The following is a 20,847-nucleotide window of genomic DNA, read 5'->3' as shown; positions in this document are numbered from 1 at the left end:
TACCCCAGACTTCCAAGGGGCACATCAGAATAAAACATCCGGGCTGTGCTGTTTCTGCTTCTTTACCAAGAACTTTGGACAGAACAAGAGACCCAGACCAGACCGCTGTGCCAGAACCAGACCCAGAAAGCAGAGCTGTATCCAGAACCGTGGACCAGACCAGACCGCTGTGCAGTGACAATAGCAGACCAGACCGCTGTGCAGTGCCGGTAGCAGACCAGACCAGACCAGACCGCTGTGCAGTGCCAGACCCAGACCAGAGGCCACGCTGTGAGCAGAACCAGTGGCGGCCCATTCCAATCCAAAATTAGGAGTGAGTACCCACCTGTCCAGAACTGCATAGAAATCGTGTGTCCATTCTGTGATTTCAAAGCTGTGAAAGTGTCATTTGTCATTCTGAATCTTTACTTCATTTCTGAAAATCGTATGGCCTAGAAGCGAGATTTAACTTTCATTTTAAAGCTAAGAACCTAATACGACATCCCAACTCCTTATAGTTTTTCTGTAATTGCGATCGACGCACTCGGACAAAAGTGCTGCGAATTGCAAACTGGCTCAATTTCACCACTTGTAAAAAATAGCTGCTTCTTGCTTTCCACTGCTGAAATTCGTTTTCACTCTGATAATCATTCCTGAATCATTGCTAGTGTTGACCTGAACTAATTCAAAGTAGCTATCACCTACCCTGAATCTCCTGTAGGAAATTAAAATCATTTTTAGCATATTTTTCACTTCATTGCAAATCACATGTAAAAGTATTTTTGACTGTTTAAAAGCCTACTGGTTGCTCTAAGCTTGCTAGGGGGGAACTGAACTGCTTTTGATTGTATTCCTGAAAACCTGTGTGCCCTCATTTCCAGCTCTTCATATTGCATAGGGGGGGTGAGTTGTCATGAAGAAAAAAGTGATCATCTTATCTATTGTTGAAACCATATCAGTTTATTTCTGTGCTGCATTCTTTCCATCATTGCTTTTCATTGAAACCATACAAACTATTCTCTGCTACCTTATCCTTTTTATACCAACTCCTAAGTAATTAAAGAAGTGTGCTAGGGTAATATTATCCATTGTTGATCACTGTTATATTCATAAGTGTGCTATCAAATATTAATTTATTCATAAAAGTGTGATATATATATTGTTGAATTTTTGCAATAAACCTTTTAATTTGCAAAACAAACCTACTTCTTGGCTCAGTGAGGTCAGGGGGATTCTAGGAGAGGGGCGTTATATAAGGGTTCATCATCCAGATTTATGAACTTGTCATAAGAATATATAAATAAGGGCTTCCATTGGGCATCCCAGACTAGGCATTGACTTAGTTGGAGTGCTGAATTGAAGTCACTTACAAAGTGGGGGCTCAAGCCGGGATGTCTGGATTAGATCTACCACTTGTGCAGCTTAATACAGTGTGCTTACTGACAGGATACATAAATCCTGTTGGATCACCACGCTGTGTTACACTGTAAAAGCACCCTCAAAAGAAGGACGCTCTAAGGAGACGGTCTGTTTTGCAAAATAAAATACAAACTTCTGTAGGTCAGGAAGGAAATCAATTTCCAGAATGATGACCTTGGTAGATATCAAAATAGCCAGAGAGCACCTCTTACATAAGCTATTTGTTAGAGGCGAATGGACGGAACAGGACCAGATGGTGTGGTTGCAGGCAATCGCACCCCAGATCACTGCAACAGGGTCAGACATATGGAGAGCTCAGGGTCCATTACATGCGGCCATGAGTGATCTATATATGCCCCCTAGAGCCAAAGATGAGCACGACAAGATTGCCAGGATAGCGGCATATTTATATTTATATATGGAGCCATACAGGACAAATGTGCTGAAGGCCAAGATCTGGCAAATAGGCAACAGATGGCATTACAGAAGGCCCAATCTGACCTGGTCTCTTCTGAGCAGAGGCTGCAGAGGAGCCAGGAGTCAGAAAATGATAGTAGGCAGTATATCATTAACATAAAAGAGGATATGGGTATCCTGCAACAGGAAAAGGCAGACCATGATACCAAATTTCTGGCCTTGCAGAAGGAGTACCAAGAAGGTTTGGACTCCCTACTGCAGAGCCAGAAAAAGCTGGAGCAACAACTGGACTACAACAGGGCGTGCACAGAGCAGGTAGTCACCCTGCAAAGCCACCTAGATAGGGAGAAGGCAGAGAGCAACACATTATTTCTGAAAGACCTGGATACCCAGGCAGAATTCGAGGAAGAGCGCCAGAAAGCTGGTGCCCTTCAAAGGCAGAGGGACGACCTGGCAGCACAGAAGCAGGCCCTTATTCAGGAAAGGGACGCTTTAGGCCAGGAAGTCTGTCACTTAAAAAAAAAAATTGAAGAAAATCGCCTGGCCCTCCAGGGGCTGGGTGACCCCCAAAAAGAGCATCAGAACTTGTTAGAGCACACCAGGAGAGTGGAAGATGCTCTGGCAAGAAAGCATCAGGCCAGTAGGGATGGGACTCAGGAGGTAACCCTCCAGCAGCAAAGACTGGCCCAGTACTCCAAGACAAACCGGGAAGCACAGAGAGAGAATGAGGCTCTCTGTCAGCACAATGATAGGCTCCAGCAACAGGTAGCCATGCAGGAGAGACTGATCGAGTCTAGTAAGGCCTTGGTTGAGGAACTGAAAGCACAGGCTCTTGCATTGCAACAGGGAGCAGGGTCTGATACAGATGAGGTTCGCTGGGAGAGGAAGACTCCTGAGCATAACCTCAGGAGCCCTAGTACCAGAGGCCTTCACCTCTCCCAGTCCCTGGACTCTGCCACCCCCATGTCCCCTGGTGCACATGGGCCCAGGGCCATAGGGATGGCAGATTACTATCCAGCCAAAAGTATGGGACTCATAGGCCAGTACCTCCCAGGAATGGATGGGCGGGCATGCGGGTATGGGCACCCAAGTACAGCGCAATTTAGTGGGGAACCCCGGGAGAGTAGGCCCTCTAAGGGCATTCTGAAAACCTCTGCTCAGTTAGGTCAGTGGGGGGGTACCCATCAAATCCTGGCAGCAAGGAGGAATCAGAGGAGGAATGGACCAGGGTTACCCGAACCAAGAAGGGCAATAAGGCAAAAAGGGCCTTGCTTAAGGACCCCTTAAAACAGATTAAGGCAATCAGGAGTGTCATCACGCCTTATCACAAGAACTCCAAGTATTCTGTTTGGGAACACTTGGAGCTCTTTGAGCAAATGATGGAGACTTTCCATTTGAAAGACAGCAGTAGCTGCATTCAGTATGTAAAATGGACATTCTCCCCAGAATACTCCAGTTTCTTTGCGGGGCTGGAGGACCAAAACCATTCAAGATGGTCCACATATAGGGCGGCCATCTTGAAACATTTTTCTGTTCACAGCAATCCCGAAGAGGCTCGCAAGGCAGCCTACAATTTGCAATGTGGGGAGGATCAGGCCCCACAAGAATTTGTGCAGGAATTGAAGCGTGCTTTTGCGCAGACTACCAAAAGGGTGCGCACGGACAGTAAAGAGTTTTGTAAATACGTTTTTCCATGCCTTACCCAAATACATCATGACCCAGCTAGTGAGAGATTTTCACGAGAAAAGGTCACTAGACTGGGTCATTGAACAGGCCACACGAATCTATGAGGTGCAGAAGTCCATAGAAAATAAAAGTAATGCGCAGAAAAGCCCCAAACCGACCAGCACCCCTGCTGCTGCTAAGGTGGTAGAGGTGAAGGTTGCCCCCATTTGAGATTTGGAGATGGGGGGCCTAAAAACCTGCCTGCGCAGAATAATTCTAAGCCCAGAAGGCCCTCGGGCCAGTCACAGACAGGGAGTCAAGGAGGCAGTCCCACAAATGGGGTCCCTCACTCCCTGACTATGTAAGTCCCCGCTACAAGGGAAACCGACCCATCCTGGGTTATGTGTGGACTCCTCCAGCCCAAGGGGGGGGATCCAGCCAAGCGCCTAACCAGGGGAACTTCCCTCCTAACTTCCCCCAGGAGGGCAGAAATTCACCAAATCTTGGGCAGAACTTTTTTCCCAGGTATCTACCCAACTTCCAGCCCAAAAATCATCCATCCTTCTTTCCCCAATTCCCTGAGTCCAGACCACCTAATCCGGGAGAGGGGAGGCCAAGGGTGGAGGGGTACCCAAATCTTCCGAACCCGGGGTACTACCAGAGAAGGGATAGCTACCTTTCCCGGGATCAGCCCAGGGGAGAAAACAGAACCCCGTATCAGCCTGAGCGGGTTTCAGTTAGAGCGCCAGGTCCAAAATATGGCACAGGAGCTGGGTCGCGTGCTAAGGGCTCAGTAGAACCCTCAGATGGGCATGCCGGCGCAGAATGCACCAAACTCTGGGCCTGGTGCTCCAGAACAATGACGGGGGCAGCACCCTGATAACCCACCGGTTCCCAGGGAGGAGGCACAAGGGGAAGGGGGTTGTAAAGCCTTGGAGGAAGCTTCCTTCCCCACTTGTAAACAGCCCCTGGAAACCCAGGAACCAGAAACAAAATCTCCTACCCCTGAAAGTCTGCCACCCAAGGAGCAGAGAGGAGGTAGGAGAAACAAAGGACCCAAACAGACCCAGTTTGGGGAGGAGGTACAGATCTTCCAATTTGAGGTGGAGGGATCCTCAGAGGATCCTGGGAAAAGGTTTTTCTCCTTCAGAGCTGGGGGAACTCCTCCCAAAGAAAAATGGGTCCCAAGGGATTAAAATCCAGACTGGGTAGATGTGGGGACTGAGCTAGCGCCGCCCATCATCTCATCCCAGAACCAACAGCGAGAAAGTCCCCTGGTTCAAACCCATCCTGGTGACTGCCCCCAAAAACGGGGGGCGGCCCAGAACCGGAACCAGGGGAACTCAAAATGTCTCCTATCTCCAGTTGCCAACTTTTTCTTTCAGATTCCCAAGACTCTTCACAGAATTCTGCCAAAATCTCTTCTCTTTCCTTGTCCAAAACCAGAAAATTAGCCCACCAGTTGTCCAAAAATGTGGATTATCTGTGCCCTCTTGAGAAGAAGGAGAGAAGATACTATGCCCCGGTACAAGTACAGGGGCAGGGTACAATTTTGGCACTGGTGGACACTGGATCCCAAGCTACCCTTCTGTCCAGAAGGGCCTTTGACAAACTAAATGCAGGAAGGGGGGAGAATTGCCGTATTCCTCTCACCTCTCTTCCTAGACAACTTCAGAACTTTGACAGGAAGGAAATTCGCGTTGAGGGGACTGCAGATCTGGACATTAAAATTGGGCGACACAAGGTGAAACACCTCGTCATAGTAGTGACTCCAGAGGGCACCACTTGTTTACTAGGGAATGACCTCCTGAGAAGGTTGTCACCCCTAATAGATTGCATAAACAAGGTCCTCTGGACCCAGACTAGCCGACCAATAAAATTAAAACAGAGTGTCAACCATGTTTGTTTAAACGGCACACGGTTGAACAGAAATCTGACCAAGTAGAATTTCACTTCCAGAACAACCAAATTCCAGACGTGACAGTAATAGCAGTAGGACAACAGACTGGTGATGGGGGGTCCTCTCTATTTCTGAAAATCAACCTTCCTTCCAGTTTAAGGTGGTATTCCACACTGGAAGGAAACACTCTGAAATTCTTTACTAATCCACAATCAGACATTCCCACTCCAGTAGTCCAGAAAGATGTGAAATCAGCTCAGAGCCTGGCTGATATTCAGCAAATTGGAGAGCAGTTGTTCATCCCTGTTCAGTTAAATGAAGGGAAGGACTCTGTTCTCGCCCGAGTGTGTGTGAACAACGGTAAGAGCTTCATCAGCGAAGCCATGTTCCGCCAACTCCCAAAAGATCCAGCTATTCCCACATTCAAACTGATAGACAAATGGGAAATGGATCTGGAAACACCCAATTACAAAAATCTCCTGCCAAGCAGGTGTATGCTCAAAATCTCCATTCGCAACAAGATCATAGTCCATAATTGTTGGGTCGTGCGAGACGTCACTGCCACCTTTTACTTAGGCAGTGACATTCTCAATCGCTTTGCCATTGGTTTGGACCTAATAAACTTCAAAGCTTGGTCCCGGTTAGCGGATAATCCCATGGGCTTTGATGATCCAGAAAAAGCATTTAGGTCAGTTCAATTGCTACCTTATGCAGTTGAAATTCAGATTAAAGAGGAAGTCACCATCCCAGAAAGGACCCGACAATTCTCCCTGGAAGTGAAAGTTAAAAGAGGACAAAAATTGAAAAACCCTGATGCTTATATTCATCTAAATGCTTCTCTCCAACAGCAAAGGTTGGGGGTAAACCCAACACCGTTAGTCATCTAGAACATGACACCATTCCAATAGAGGTGGATAACAGCGACTTAAAGAGTATTACTCTAGCCGCAGGCACCATTATTGGAATGGCGGTTGATGACCGACATTTTTCCATTGATTTAGGAAATTAACTGTTAGGACCAATCCCCAAGGACTGCTTTGACAATGACAGTGATGATAACACAACACTAGACAGGATCTTTACCCGGCATGGGGGGAACTTCCTGCCCTTATGGTAAGGAAGATGTGACTTGTGACTTCAGAGGGGATGAGGTGATTTTCCAGGTCCCTGAGGGCTGCCTTTCCCACCTGAAGAATCCAGTCCAAATCAGCACTCTGACCAGGGACTTCTCCACCCAGATGGAGGAGGCCGCTGAAATAGCAAAACCAGAAGTCTTTCCAGGCTTCAGGCAGATGGTTGAAGAGAGAGTCAACCTAGCTGATGCCTGTGTGACTCTGGAGCACAAGCAAAAGTTGAAACAAGTTTTCTTGGATTTCCAAGATCTCTTTGCGGTGGACTCATATGACTGTGGTCGCACCGACATCCAAACAACAACAATTCCCATGGACCCTGGCATGACTCCAGTGTTTGTGAAGCAATATCGCTTGCCTCTCATATCCATGGAGTCCCTTATTGAAATAATTAAGAACCTTGAGTCCCGTGGGATAATCCGTCCAGTACACAGCACCTTCAATAATCCGGTGCTGGGAATATTGAAGCCAAACGGCCAGTGGAGACTCTGCGTCGACCTTAGGGAGCTCAACAAACGGGTCCATACTTCCCGATGGCCTCTTCCCTTTATTGACCAAGGGCTGGCCCAGATCCAAGGGTCACAGGTATTCACTGCAATAGACCTGACCAATGGATACTGGACTGTGCCTGTCAGTAGGGAGGACCAATACAAGCTGGCTTTTACCTTTGGGGGCCAGCAGTACACATGGACCCGGACTCCCTTCGGATATCTCAACTCCGGCAATGAATTCAACATTTTCCTACACAAGGCCATGCCCGACCTGGGTGCGAGGGGTAACCTGGCTTATGTAGATGATGTCCTAATCAAACGTTCATCTGTGGAGGAACACATACCGGAGATCCGTTATGTTCTGACACAGTTGAGGGCCGCCGGAGGAAAACTTTCCTTTCAGAAAGCACAGTGGTGTAGAACCCGTGTTAATTGAGATTACTCCTCAGGGTCTCTGTCCCCAGGAAAAGAAAGCGGAAGCACTTCAGAAACTAAAGGACCCCACAACTCTGCGGGAACTAAGGAGCCTCCTTGGACTGACTAATTACAGCAGAAAGTTGAGGGCTACGCAGAGATCACCAGACTCATGATTCATCTCTTGAAGGGAGGGGGGTCAAGTGGGAATGGGGTCCAGGACAATCCGAGGCAGTAAGACAGCTCAAAAGAAGCCTCTCACAAGCGCCCTGCCTAGCTTACCCTGTCAGAAACAAGGAGTTTTTCTTGGAGACAGGGTTCTCTAATACATCCTTGACTGCAGTATTATATCAAAAGCATGACAAGGTCAATAAAGTAATCTCCTATGCGAGTAAAACGTTATCCTCTGTGGAGGAAAAATTCAACGATTGTGAGAAGGCACTCCTGGCAACGGTGTGGGCATTGAAGAATTACCGCCCGTTTATCCAGGGGGAACACATCATATTGGAGATCCCACAGCAGCCTCTGCAATATCTCCAAAGTGACAGAATCTGGGCCGGAAATGTGAGTAATTCCCAGATTACTTCCTGGATTCTGTCAATGCAAGGCTTTCCTGTGGAGATCATATATGGCCAAAACAAGAAGAGTCCACTTGCGCAAGGTCTGGCTGACTTGCATGATTGTGCCAGAGAAAACTGTCTCGAGGACGAAAGTCTAAAAATCAAGGACAACATGGAGGCATACCTTAATTCCCCACACAAAATATTTGAAGATGACAAGTGTGAGGGAATGCCCACTGTCTATGTGGATGGATGCTCTTACCATATTGACAACAATGGGGAAAAAGAACTTGTGGCCGGCATAGGGAATGCATGGGTGAATGAGTCCACAGAACCCTCCACTGGGTACAAGATTGGTCCCCGAAGTAGTCAGGTGGCAGAGTTGATGGCTGTGCATCAAGCCATCCTCACTTCTGTCCAAAATCAACTCCACAAACTGGTCATAATCACAGATTCGGATTATGTACGGAACGGGTTTGTGAAGCACCTGGTTAATTGGAAAACCAGAGGCATGTTATGTGCTAATAACAAACCCTTGAAACATGGGAAGTTAATCCAAAGTATTGATGATCTGGTCACCTCGAATGGGATGAACATCTACTGGAAAAAGATCAAGGGTCATTCCAAAGTAGAGGGACCAGACAAAACTGGAAATGACTTAGCTGATCAGCTGGCCAAAACCGGGGCCATCCAAGGGAATCTAGCAGAGATTGAGTCCCTGTTGGGGGAAATCCAGGTCACTGCGATCACTAGGTCCCAGACAAATGCTCACAATGATCTTTCAACTGCACAATGGAGTAAGGAGACCCCAGATGCTGATTTGATTACGGCTCAGAAGGGGGATCCAATAATTGGTAAGTTTTACCAACACATTGAGGACCCTGAGAACTTTCCCCTGACGGATACTGATTACATTGGGAAAGAGGACCTTAGAGTGTTGATGAAATGTCCAAAAATGTTCCGAATCCAAGACGGTTTGTTGGTAAGGAAATCCCAAGCCGGCCATGATCAGTGGGTGGTCCCTACCTCATTCCGAAGCCTGATGTTAAGTCACGCCCATGATGCGGCCACCGCCGGTCATAGGGGGTTTCATACAACACTTGAGATCTTAAGAGAGGTTGCATACTGGCCACACATGGGGCAAGACCTCGACCAATACTTGAAGGGGTGTCTTGTGTGTGCACAATTTCAGCCAACATCCCTCACACACCGTGCGCCTCTCCAAAAGAGGGGGATGACACTGCATGGTCAGATTTGCAAGTCGACTTCATAGGCCCGTGATTCGCTCTTCTAGGGGAAATAAGTACATTTTGACGGTGACATGCTTATTTACTAAATGGGTGGAATGTCTCCCGGGCCCCAAACTGCAAGGCAGAAACAGCAGCTGCCATGATGATCAACCACACCTTTTCCCGTTTTGGTCTACCCCAAAGGATTGAGTCAGACAGAGGTAGCCATTTCACCAGCGAAGTAATGACAAAGATGTGGGAGATACTGGGGGTTAAAAGGAAGCTACATATTGCTTACCGGCCAGCCTCTTCTGGTGCAGTAGAACATTAAAACCGAACCATTGTGAGCATCTTAAAAAAGTTTGTGGCAGATTCTGGGCCAAGTTGGGATATCCGATTACCTCTTGTCCTAATGGCCATCAGATCTACCCCTTCATCTGCAACTAAAATGTCACCGTTTGAACTGATGACTGGATGCAGGATGGTGCTTCCCCAACATTTGCTTTACAGGACCCAAGAGCAAACATTGATCAGTGCCTCCACAACTCATGAGTATGTTGAAAATTTAAGGAAACACCTTCAACATGCTTTTGCCTATGCTCAGCGAAACCTAGAAAGATCAGCCGATAGCATGAAGACTCATTATGATTTGAAGACTACTGGGAAAGAATACAATGTGGGAGACCGGGTCTATCTATACAATTTCCAAAGGAACCAGGCCAGCGGAAATTTCTGCCTACATGGAAGGGACCTTTCGAAATTGTAGACAAGATCTCACCAGTCGCCTACAAGATCCACATCCCCAAAGCAGTTTGGCGGAAGGGGAAGACAAGTGGGTCCATATTAACCAGCTAAAGTGTTGCCATCCCAGGTACACTCTGCAGCAACTGGAGGAGCCCTCTGCAATCCCAGAGGGGGCCGCTCCAGATTAATACATTTCCAACCCTAAAATATCCCACATATAGTCTCTCAAATACAAGGATAAGAATGCAAATGTCTCCTGATTGATAAAATGTATATATTCACCCCACCACTTTAATAGTGGTGAGGAAATGTCTACGAATATGTATCTGCCGCTTTTGCTTTGTCATCCTAGGTGAGAAGAGAGAGAAATAAACCATGGAGACTGCCCAAGGAGGATGACCCAGGGACTGGGAGCAAAGATCCGAGGGGCCTGGGGTACCGCCCAATACTCCCTGTCCGAACCGGTTGGGAGAACCAGATGATCCAGCACCGAGGAGAAGAAGCAGATGACCCTCTTCACGTGGATCAAAACATCCTTTGCACCCGACTCCCCCTCGACTCGAAATCAAAGCGCAGTCGGGCGGGGGGGCTTGTCAGGTGTATTGACCCATGTTCGAGTTATTATGTTGCACCATTTGGTGTTGTGGGCTTAGAAAATCCAAGATGGCCGAAAAGCCCACATTTGCGCTATAATCCAGAAAAAACGTGCAGTTTTTGCACACACCAAAATGGTCGCCTGACCTGCCACCCACCAGTGTAAGCGTGATGGGCCAGAAGCGCCATGAGTGAAACGTGGTGCCAAAGTAAAAACAGCAGTGCCTGTTAGCTCAAAAAGCGCTTTGAAATCACCTTTGTTTCTCTGAATGCAAGCTCAAAATGCCTATTTCAAACATTGCAAGATATTCAAAAATCTTACTGAACACCAGCAGATGTCTGGTAGAATGAAGTCTTGTGTGCATACAAATCTGGAAAGATTAAGAGCCTAAAATAATGTTCATAACAAAACTGGCTGAGCTGTGGATGTCAGCAGCTCAAGTGAAATTGGATTTAAAGCCACTAAAATCGAAATGTTTAAAATAAATGAGTGACCTACTTTTGAGTGTCACATAGGTTGCAACTGTTTAAATGTCATAGTTTTGAACTTAGAATCAGCGTTCTAGCTGCATGTGTAAAAATTGTAAGTTTGATTTGAACGAAGAAAAATTGGAACAAAAGTGACCTTTGGCTGAAGCCTGGCTTAAAGGGATTGAATTCTGCCGGCAACTACCCCCGACAGGAGTTGAAACTTGCCCAGCAACTGCATTCACAGGCCTGGCCTGCCTTCTTCTGCCCCCACCAAAAGGAAATTACACCTCTCAGATTGAATCAGGGGAGGGGTACCTGGGACTGCAGGGAAACAGAACAATGAACTTCCCTTGGCTCAAAGCAATGGCCAAATCAGGAGGTCATAAATGGCTTCCTCTTGGAAGGAACTGGGAGGGGCACTGCCTCTGTGAGCCAGCTGAGCTTGGAGGAAGTGGACAAACCAGAAATTCCCCCATGTGCTTTGGTACTTAAACACACCCATCTGGGCCAGAGCCTAATTTTAAAAAGATGGATAATTCATAGTACAAAATTGTCAAAATTATATAAATAATATCATTATTCCAGTGATTTTTCTGTGCACATTTTAAGAGGTGCTAGGACTCTGTGGTATGGTCTGGGGGGTAGTAGCCGAAAATAGGGTATTACTCCAAATGTCTGTAAGTTAAAAATCTGACACTTCATCTGATGCCCATATTCCTTGCGCACATTTGTGTAAATTCTGGAAAAATTTAGATATGGTGTTCTGGTTGAAAAGGGCAGAATCCTGTCAGAAATGGACATAACATCTTACAAAGACAGGGATCGGATGGTTTGGTGCTACAGAAAATATGTTAACTGGACATATAATATTAGAAAAATTGTACATAGATAAATATGCATTTGAATCAAAAATAGATTTTTGTGCAAAGTGACAAGGGGAGGATTCTCTGACCCATAAACATACCTCATCACGATGACACTCCATTTCCTTCCCCCAATCAAGGCAGAGAGGAGAATTTGGCCAATGATAAGTTGTGAGGGGCAGGCTTAGTTATGCCCACGCACACACCCATTTTGGTGATGCAATTTCTGCTTTAAGTAAGGATGGCAAACCTTAGTGGGGAACTTCCAGATTCACTCATCACCTGAACATTGGCGGGACAGTCTGCACAAGAAAACCAGACTCCAGATTCCAGAACATTGAAGCAGAGGGCCTACTGCAAGCTGAACTCTTCTCATCTGGCCTTCCAATATTGCAAACTGATTTTACCCCAGACTTCCAAGGGGCACATCAGAATGTGCTGTTTCTGCTTCTTTGCCAAGAACTTTTGCCGGAACCAGAGAGCCAGACCAGACCGCTGTGCCAGAACCAGACCCAGAAAGCAGAGCTGTATCCAGAACCACAGACCAGACCGCTGTGCAGTGCCGATAGCAGACCAGACCAGACCGCTGTGCAGTGCCAATAGCAGACCAGACCGCTGTGCAGTGCCAGACCCAGACCAGAGGCCACGCTGTGAGCTAAACCAGTGGCGGCCTATTCCAGTCCAAAATTAGGAGTGAGTATCCACCTGTCCAGAACTGCATAGAAATCGTGTGTCCATTATGTGATTTCAAAGCTGTGAGAGTGTCATTTGTCATTCTGAATCTTTACTTAATTTCTGAAAATCTACTCCACAAAAACGTCTGTATGTTATGAACCGTATGGCCTAGAAGCGAGATTTAACTTTCATTTTAAAGCTCAGAAAAAGTGCTGTGAATTGCAAACTGGCTCTATTTCACCACGTGTAAAAATAGCTGCTTCTTGATTTCCACTGCTGAAATTCGTTTTCACTCTGATAATCATTCCTGAATCATTGCTAGTGTTGACCTGAACTAATTCAAAGTAGCTATCACCTATCCTGAATCTCCTATAGGAAATTAAAATCATTTTTAGCATATTTTTCACTTCATTGCAAATCACATGTAAAAGTATTTTTGACTGTTTAAAAGCATACCGGTTGCTCTAAGCTTGCCAGGGGGGAACTGAACTGCCCTCATTTCCATCTCTTCATATTGCATAGGGGGGGGGGGTGAGTTGTCATAAAGAAAAAAGTGATCATCTTATCTATTGTTGAAACCATATCAGTTTATTTCTGTGCTGCATTCTTTCCATCATTGCTTTTCATTGAAACCCTACAAAGTATTCTCTGCTACCTTATCCTTTCTATACCAACACCTAAGTAATTAAAGAGGTCTGCTAGTGTAATATTATCCAGTGTTGATCACTGTTATATTCATAAGTGTGCTACCAAATATTAATTTATTCATAAAAGTGTGATATATATATTGTTTAATTTTTCCAATAAACCTTTTAATTTGCAAAACAAACCTACTTCTTGGCTCAGTGAGGTCAGGGGGATTCTAGGAGAGGGGCGTTATATAAGGGTTCATCATCCAGATTTATGAACTTGTCATAAGAATATATAAATAAGGGCTTCCATTCGGCATCCCAGACTAGGCATTGACTTAGTTGGAGTGCTGAATTGAAGTCACTTACAATCCTACAATAGGCACCACTGCATGCAGGTCTGACATCTGCTACCTTTGGTGACATATGTGGCTGCTTGCTGAGTTTGACTGATACAACACAATAGACCTAATATACAACATGAAATGCCTTTACTTACCCCAAGAAGTAAACAATTTATAGGTGTATATGTTTTCCTGTCTAGGGGACAGTACATGCCCACTTTCACCATTCCAACCGGCACATCTTCTTAATCCATCATCTTCTGCAGAGAATGGGTATACTACTGCACACATGTCAACAAGAGGCATGGTAGAACACACATTTGGTGTGCTCCAATTACACTTCCATTGTCATGAGAAGGAATGCATGTGAGATACAGCAAACTCGGATGGTACTTCATTCCACAAACATATATGCTGTTCATAGTTCTAGAGTGTATGTATCAATAGATGTCCAGAGACAAGGACTAAACACAGCCATGTGCCAACATGAAGGAACATGTGTGCAATCAGTACAAAAATAAGCTGTATGCTTGCAGTGGCAGTTCGTTCATAATGGGCGAGGGGGTGCCGACCCACTGGCACCCTCGCCCATTATGGAGGAGCCAGCCCAGTGTAAACACTGCTTTTTTCAGCTGAGGGTGCACTCCTGAACTGGCTTGAACCGGCAATGGTAAACACGGTTTCCTTTGACAGTTCTGTTCCCCACCCGAGCATGTCCAATGGGCCATGCAAGGCCAGGGGTGTTTTGCTTTTCCAGCCTTGCATGGCCCATTGGGGATGCTGGCTGGGGAATGCATGTTTGTATGTGTGAGGATGCTCCCCCCTGCACATACAAGCAGAGTGGGACACTTTATCATCAACGCTCTGGCTGCTGTGCGCATGGGCAGGGCCAGAGAGTACTTGCTTCCTGGTACTTGTTCATGCTACACGGGGGCTATAGCAGTGGAGGAAACTTCAGGACCAGCACAGAAGGTATGTTTTTTTTTAAAAAAAATATGTGTATGCATGTGTGTATGCTTGTGTTGTGTGTAATTAGTCAGTGTATCATGATGGGTGCATGTGTAAATGAGAGAGTGCATGCTGCATGTGAATGTTGTGTGAATGTGTATGCGTGTGTGTTTGTGCAGGTTCGAGAGAGCTGATTTTGTCACATGGGTGTGGAGGGGGTGTTATACAACAACACCATTTTAAAAATAACTTTGTTGCACAACACCCTTGTACCCCCCACCACACCGGCCAAAATCAGCTCCCGGTGCGAGGTGCTGTGGGGGCCTGATTGCAGGCATGGTATTCTTATACTGAGCATCAATGATACCTTGAAACACTTGTGTATAGGCGCGTTACAAATGCCATATCATATCATATCATAGATGTCTAGTAAAAAATACCATGCTTGTCCCCTCAGCCCACCATTGACTCTCATACACACATAATCACATTATTTGTGTGCATGTATGAGGCAATGGGGAGCTCAAGGGACAGGCATGGTGTCTTCTTACTGGCTACCTATGATAGCTGTCTAGTAAAACATACAATGGCTGTCCCCTGGGCCACCAGTGCCTCACACATGCACACAGACAATGTGATCATGTGTGTACATGAGGCACTATTGGTGCCCAGGACACAGACATGGTATTGTAATGCATGCAATGTCATACCTTTCCCCTGGTCCCCCCAGTGCCTCTCACTCACAGATAATTGATTATTTGTGCATGAGATGCACTGCAGGGCCCAGGAGGAAGACATGACATTTTCTAATGGGCATCTATGATAGATGCTCGGTCGGAAAATGCCATACCTGCCCCCTGGGCCTCCCAGCACCCTGCACACACATATAATTGATTATGTCTGCCTGCGAGGCACTGGAGGCACAGGGGAGAGCCATGGCAATTTATACTGGGTATTTGGCCCACTTAAGGATTGCCATGGCTATCTCCTGGGACCTCAGCACCTTGCAGGCCCATATAATCAAATTCATAATGAATGTGATCATATGTGTTTGCTAGCCGCTGGGGCATAAGGGGTATACATGGCATTTCCTACTGGGCATCTATTATAAATGAAGCATGTTAAGTGTTATTAGGTGTCTAGACTGGCATTTCAATGCAGGCAGCCTATCCATTTATTACTGTGGCTTGACATTTTGTATTGGGCATCTTTGATAGAGCAAGCATGATACATGTTATTTTGTGGCTAGACTGGTATATTGGTGCAGCCATTCAACCCATTTCTTACTGTGGCATGCCATTTTGTATTGGGCATCTTTGATAAAGTAAGCATAATCAGTATTATTATGTAGCTAAAACAGCATTCTATTGTAGCCAGTCTAGACATGTCTTACTGTGGTGTGACATTTTGTATTGGGAATCTATGATTAAGCAAGCATGATAGGTGTTAATATGTAGCGAGACTGGTATTTTGGTGCTGCCAGTCTAGCCATGTCTTTCTGTGGAATTACAAATTGTAATTGGGCATCTTTGATAAAGCAAGCATGGTCATTATTACATGACTAGACTAGCGTTTTTGTGCAGCTAGTCTAGCGATTTCTTACTGGGGCATGACATTTTGAATTGGACATCTTTGAAAAAGCAAGCATCATAATTTTACTACATGGCTATACTGGCAAGGTATTTTTAATGGTAAAGCCAACTGGAATATATTCTTACATGGAGATACTGCCAGATATTGGCACAACATGGATGGACATGTTTTCTTATAGAATCCTTACTGGAATTATGAACAAAGGGTCAATGCTAGGATGCTGTCTGTTTTGGCTTGTAAGATACAAACTGTAATAAACCTTTTATGCTCATCCTGATAAGAGAAATGAAAACTGTTCTTTTCTGGCATTCACCGATCTAACGTTATCAGAGGTGTCAGTGACTTATCCAGGCCCAGTTGTATTCCTGTATTGTACTGTCCTGTTGTACTTGCTGTTTTCCTTTTGTCCATTATAAAAAATAGAATACAAGTCGGAGAATGCAAGTTAGAACCAATCACTGAATGGGTGACTTATCCATGCCAATGCTATAATTTTCCCAGTTAAACCTGACACTGACTTTGAAGGTGTCTCCATGGTTTCTGGTCCCTAAATGTAATATTACAGTTCGAGCATATTTCTAAAAATGGTAATTTGCTCAGACCAGGTAATGCAGGTAACATTAAAGCCATTTTTAAAACTTTTGTACCAATGCATCTTGTAATCTGCAGTGCTAAATTATGTGAGCCACCAAAATAAGAAACCATCTACTAAGAACACATTCATACTAAATAGCTTTAGTATGGGATGGAACCCACTTAGTAGACCTCAATCATATTTTTGCTTTCTGGTGAAAAAAATGTATGGGTTAATGCACACAAATCAGAGTATGAAACACAACCACATGCAGCCATGTCTGCCTCTTTGTGCATCATTGGTGAGGTGTGGGTGATGTTCAATTACTTCTCTAAGTACACAGAAAGTAGGGTAACCATATAGGTTTCCCCCATTTATCAGAGTGCAGACCCCTCAAGTGATTTAACGTAAGCCAACAATGTGAGAAATCCTCCAATGACAATGAACAATAAATAATAGTTAATGCAATGGGATTGAACACACGGTCATGTTTTAGCTCTCAGTACCATAACAGAAAACAACATTTATTTTCACATCAGTCGGACATCCTTTTTTATGGGCACTCTGGCCCCAAATGCCGGTAAAGCTTTCTCTCCTGAGTTAAAATTATGGGTTAGTCCAACTAATGTAGAGATCTTTATTTTTGTATCTACTTATATAGCGCGCAAAACCGAGAGGTATCCAGGCGCTTATGCTTAAGAGATTGGTTGCTTCTGGTTACAGAAAGGAAGCGCAAGGAGTGATTACATCATAGAAATGCGTACAGAAGAAATTACATCACAAGCAAAGTGCAAAAGAAAGGTTCAAAGTGAGCATCTTCACGGAGCCTAAACCCATGTTGCAGGGCGGCTGCAACGCAGAGATGCAAAAGTCAATTAAGTGGGCTGCTTCATGGAGCCTAACCCCATGTTGCAGGGCTGTTGCAACACAGAGATGCAAATGTCAATCAGGTGGGCACATTCACGGAGCCTAACCCATCTGTGGCAGCGCTTAGGTCACAAGTGCAACACCTAATTGAGTTAACTCAGTCTATCATGCTACTGAGGCATGATAACTTGAAAGAAGCGTTGCAGCACTCTAATCATATTGCATTGAAGAAAAGTAGACTGGGCTTAGGGTTACAGCTGGTCTGTTGGGCGACTCTTGTTAATTTGGTAAGGGTGCAACAGATTCTCGCTTCTCCAAGCTAATCAATATTGTAGTCGCAGATCACTGGACCGACGGTAAACCACAGGTAAAACCGTCTAATATATGAAAAAACAGCATGCAATAGCATGGAAAGGAGTCCAGGAAATGGCGCCTTGTTTCCAGTGAATTTATTTGTATTAGTTTACTTTACAGGATCTCACTCGCCCTTGTTTAGTTTACTTTACAGGATCTCACTCGCCCTTGTTTACACGTGTTTCGGCCACCAAAGGCCTTTCATCAAAATAGGGCTTGCCAAATTAGTACGCAAATTAAACTGAAAAGCATTAACATAGCAATGTATTACATCATACATATTCGAAATCAAACAATGTAAAATACATAATTACCCAAGTGGTGGTGGGGAGGCAGGAGAAACAAACAGGATGAGAGAAAAAGAGACAAATGTGATGTAAGTAAGGTACAATACCTAATATTATATACTAAAAGACATAGGCCACGGAGCTTATAGGTCCAGACTTACCCACTAGGGTGTTCAATAAATCCTTACTCTTCACAATTATAAAGGGTTAGATCCCGTTGTAATCTGTTACATACGAAAAGAAAAAGGAAGGAACAGTATATACCATACTCCTTCTAAGTTTCATTTTGCTATGTTTCAACAAATCTATTAAATGGCGCAATTCGGATAGGTCCTATTGGTTAAATGATCAAGTGTACTACAATTATGGGTAAATAAAATTGCACACTATATCTATCCAAACATACGGTATTACCCCATATGCAACATTCTGTATAATCCGAACAGAACAGGTAGGTGTAACCATAAAAGAAAGTGTATACTTTGGTTAAATGCTCCAATGCACTACAATTGTGGGCGCGTGGGATCCTGTAAAGTAAACTAATACAAATAAATTCACTGGAAACAAGGCACAATTTCCAGGACTCCTTTCCATGCTATTGCATGCTGTTTTTTCATAATCATATTGCATGTCAGGTATGAGCAGATCAATCAATCCTCTGCTTTACTTTGCAGTCTGGTACTTGAGGTTTTGCTTTTACTCAAGCATGCAATGACTACTCAGGCAGGATATGACAGGGAACAAGCAGGGTGTGCAAAGTGTTATCCATGGCATCAACATATGCACTGCCTTCACAAAATGTGTTCAAAGGTTACTGTACATAAGACTGTCATAGCTTGATGGTAATAAAAACAGCCATGAAACTGCACTCAAACAAAACAGGGGAAAAGCTTTTCAAACTCTTTTAGAGAAAAAGTAACCGTCCAACAAAGCACCTTTAACCCTAGATTTCTTTTGGTAAGAACGCAAGGAGCTGATGGATGAACCATGAAATACTTGTAGGATATCAACTCTGTTTGAAAACACGCTTAAAAACAATTGAGAGTGCTTGATCTCTCAGCTTGATACCAGGAGCACCCTTTTTCAGTACTGGATATAATCAAGTACTTCTTTCGTTTGTATGTAGACGATTCTGGAAGTGCAGATTTAAGCTTCAAAACTTCCATGAATTCAATACAAGGCAGCTTGGGTGGTTTAGTTTCAAGATCAATGGTATCCAACGTCCTGGCATCAGGAAGGGTGATACGTGCAGATTGCCTTCTGGTACATTGTGGGCTTGCAGCCCTGAAAAGTAAGATGCCAAACCCATGTATTCCATTGGACACACCAGTACACTGTTAGTGACGTAATGAGGAAAAGTACAGATTCCAGTTTCAGGTCATCCAAAAGACAAGCACAGTGCATAGTGGGAATTACAGTGTTATGTCATGGTCATGCCAACAGGGGAAAGCCAGTCCCCTCTCCAAGGCCCTCCTCTAAGGCCCCTGTCTGGCATTCCTTCTCTCCTCTCTTCCCTTTGCACATGGCCACCCAGTGGACCCTCCAGTGGCTCTCCCTCCTCTCATGAAGCTGCAGGAGCAGCATCTAACATCATTTCATGAAGGTAAGAGCCCACGGTTTGTGTGGTGTGACTTTGAGCTAATATTTGAATGGAGAACTGTGCCCTCTCATTATATCGATCCTGCGGAAAACATTTATAAAATAATTGCCTGATCAGCCCATAATTAACTGCAATAGCGCTGCACTGCTGAAATGTGCATCTGGTGTACACCTCGTGGCTAAGCCCAGTGGGGCCATTGTTTAATTAGAAACTCAAGCCACGTTCCATCATGGCTGCCACCGTAGAATGCACCAGAGTGCCTGTCCTGCCCAGCACTGATTGGCCCAGCCTACAACTTCAGGGCCTATAGGGGGAGCCGGGAAACGAAGGCCGGGCCCCTCTACAAGGCCCTCCTCTTAGGCCCCTGTGCGCCCTGTCTGGAGCTTGAGGGAGCACCTCTCCCTGCTAGTACTCCTTGTCCCATTGCCTCTTAGCAACGCTCCTAAAGGATTCACACTAACTTGTCCTACTGATGCTTTGCCCACAAACAAATTATGACTTTTCTACTGCTCTGGTAAGCAACATGGTTCGCATTGGACTGGCTCACACACCTCCCCTGGACTGCTCTGGTTTTCCTGCTCCTTTTGATTCATGCCTAATCTGCAATCTCTAATCTCTTCACCAATTGCAATGTGCAATGTGTTCTGCCTCCCACTGAAAGCTCTTTAATGCTTTCTTAATGCCCTGCTGTGAAAAAAAGGAAGAAACAAATGTAAAACTAATTTTCTATTCTCAGGGGTACTTCCTGTGCATCCATCACTCTGTACTGCTTTTTAGTACTTCATGGCATAATTCGAATGTAGGTATGCTTCCAACTGTGCATCCATACTGCTTTTTAGTGCTATCTGGCATAATTTGAAGTTAGATGTGCTTCCAACAGCACATCCACCATTCTGTACTGCTTTTTAGTGCCTTCCAGCATTATTCGAATGTAGGTGTGCTTCCAACTGTGCAGCCACACATAAACAACCAAACATACATTTCCATATTTACCCAGCCAAGCCTTTCAAAAGTAGCAAGATAAGTGCGCAATATACAGTACCTCAAGAATAGACTACAATCCTGCAGAGCTAAGGCCACTCAAAAGCTAACACCCCCAA

This window comes from Ambystoma mexicanum, chromosome 2q, assembly GCF_040938575.1.
Source record: "Ambystoma mexicanum isolate Mex_15411 chromosome 2q, UKY_AmexF1_1, whole genome shotgun sequence".
Taxonomy (NCBI): domain Eukaryota; kingdom Metazoa; phylum Chordata; class Amphibia; order Caudata; family Ambystomatidae; genus Ambystoma; species Ambystoma mexicanum.
This window is presented reverse-complemented; position numbering follows the sequence as displayed.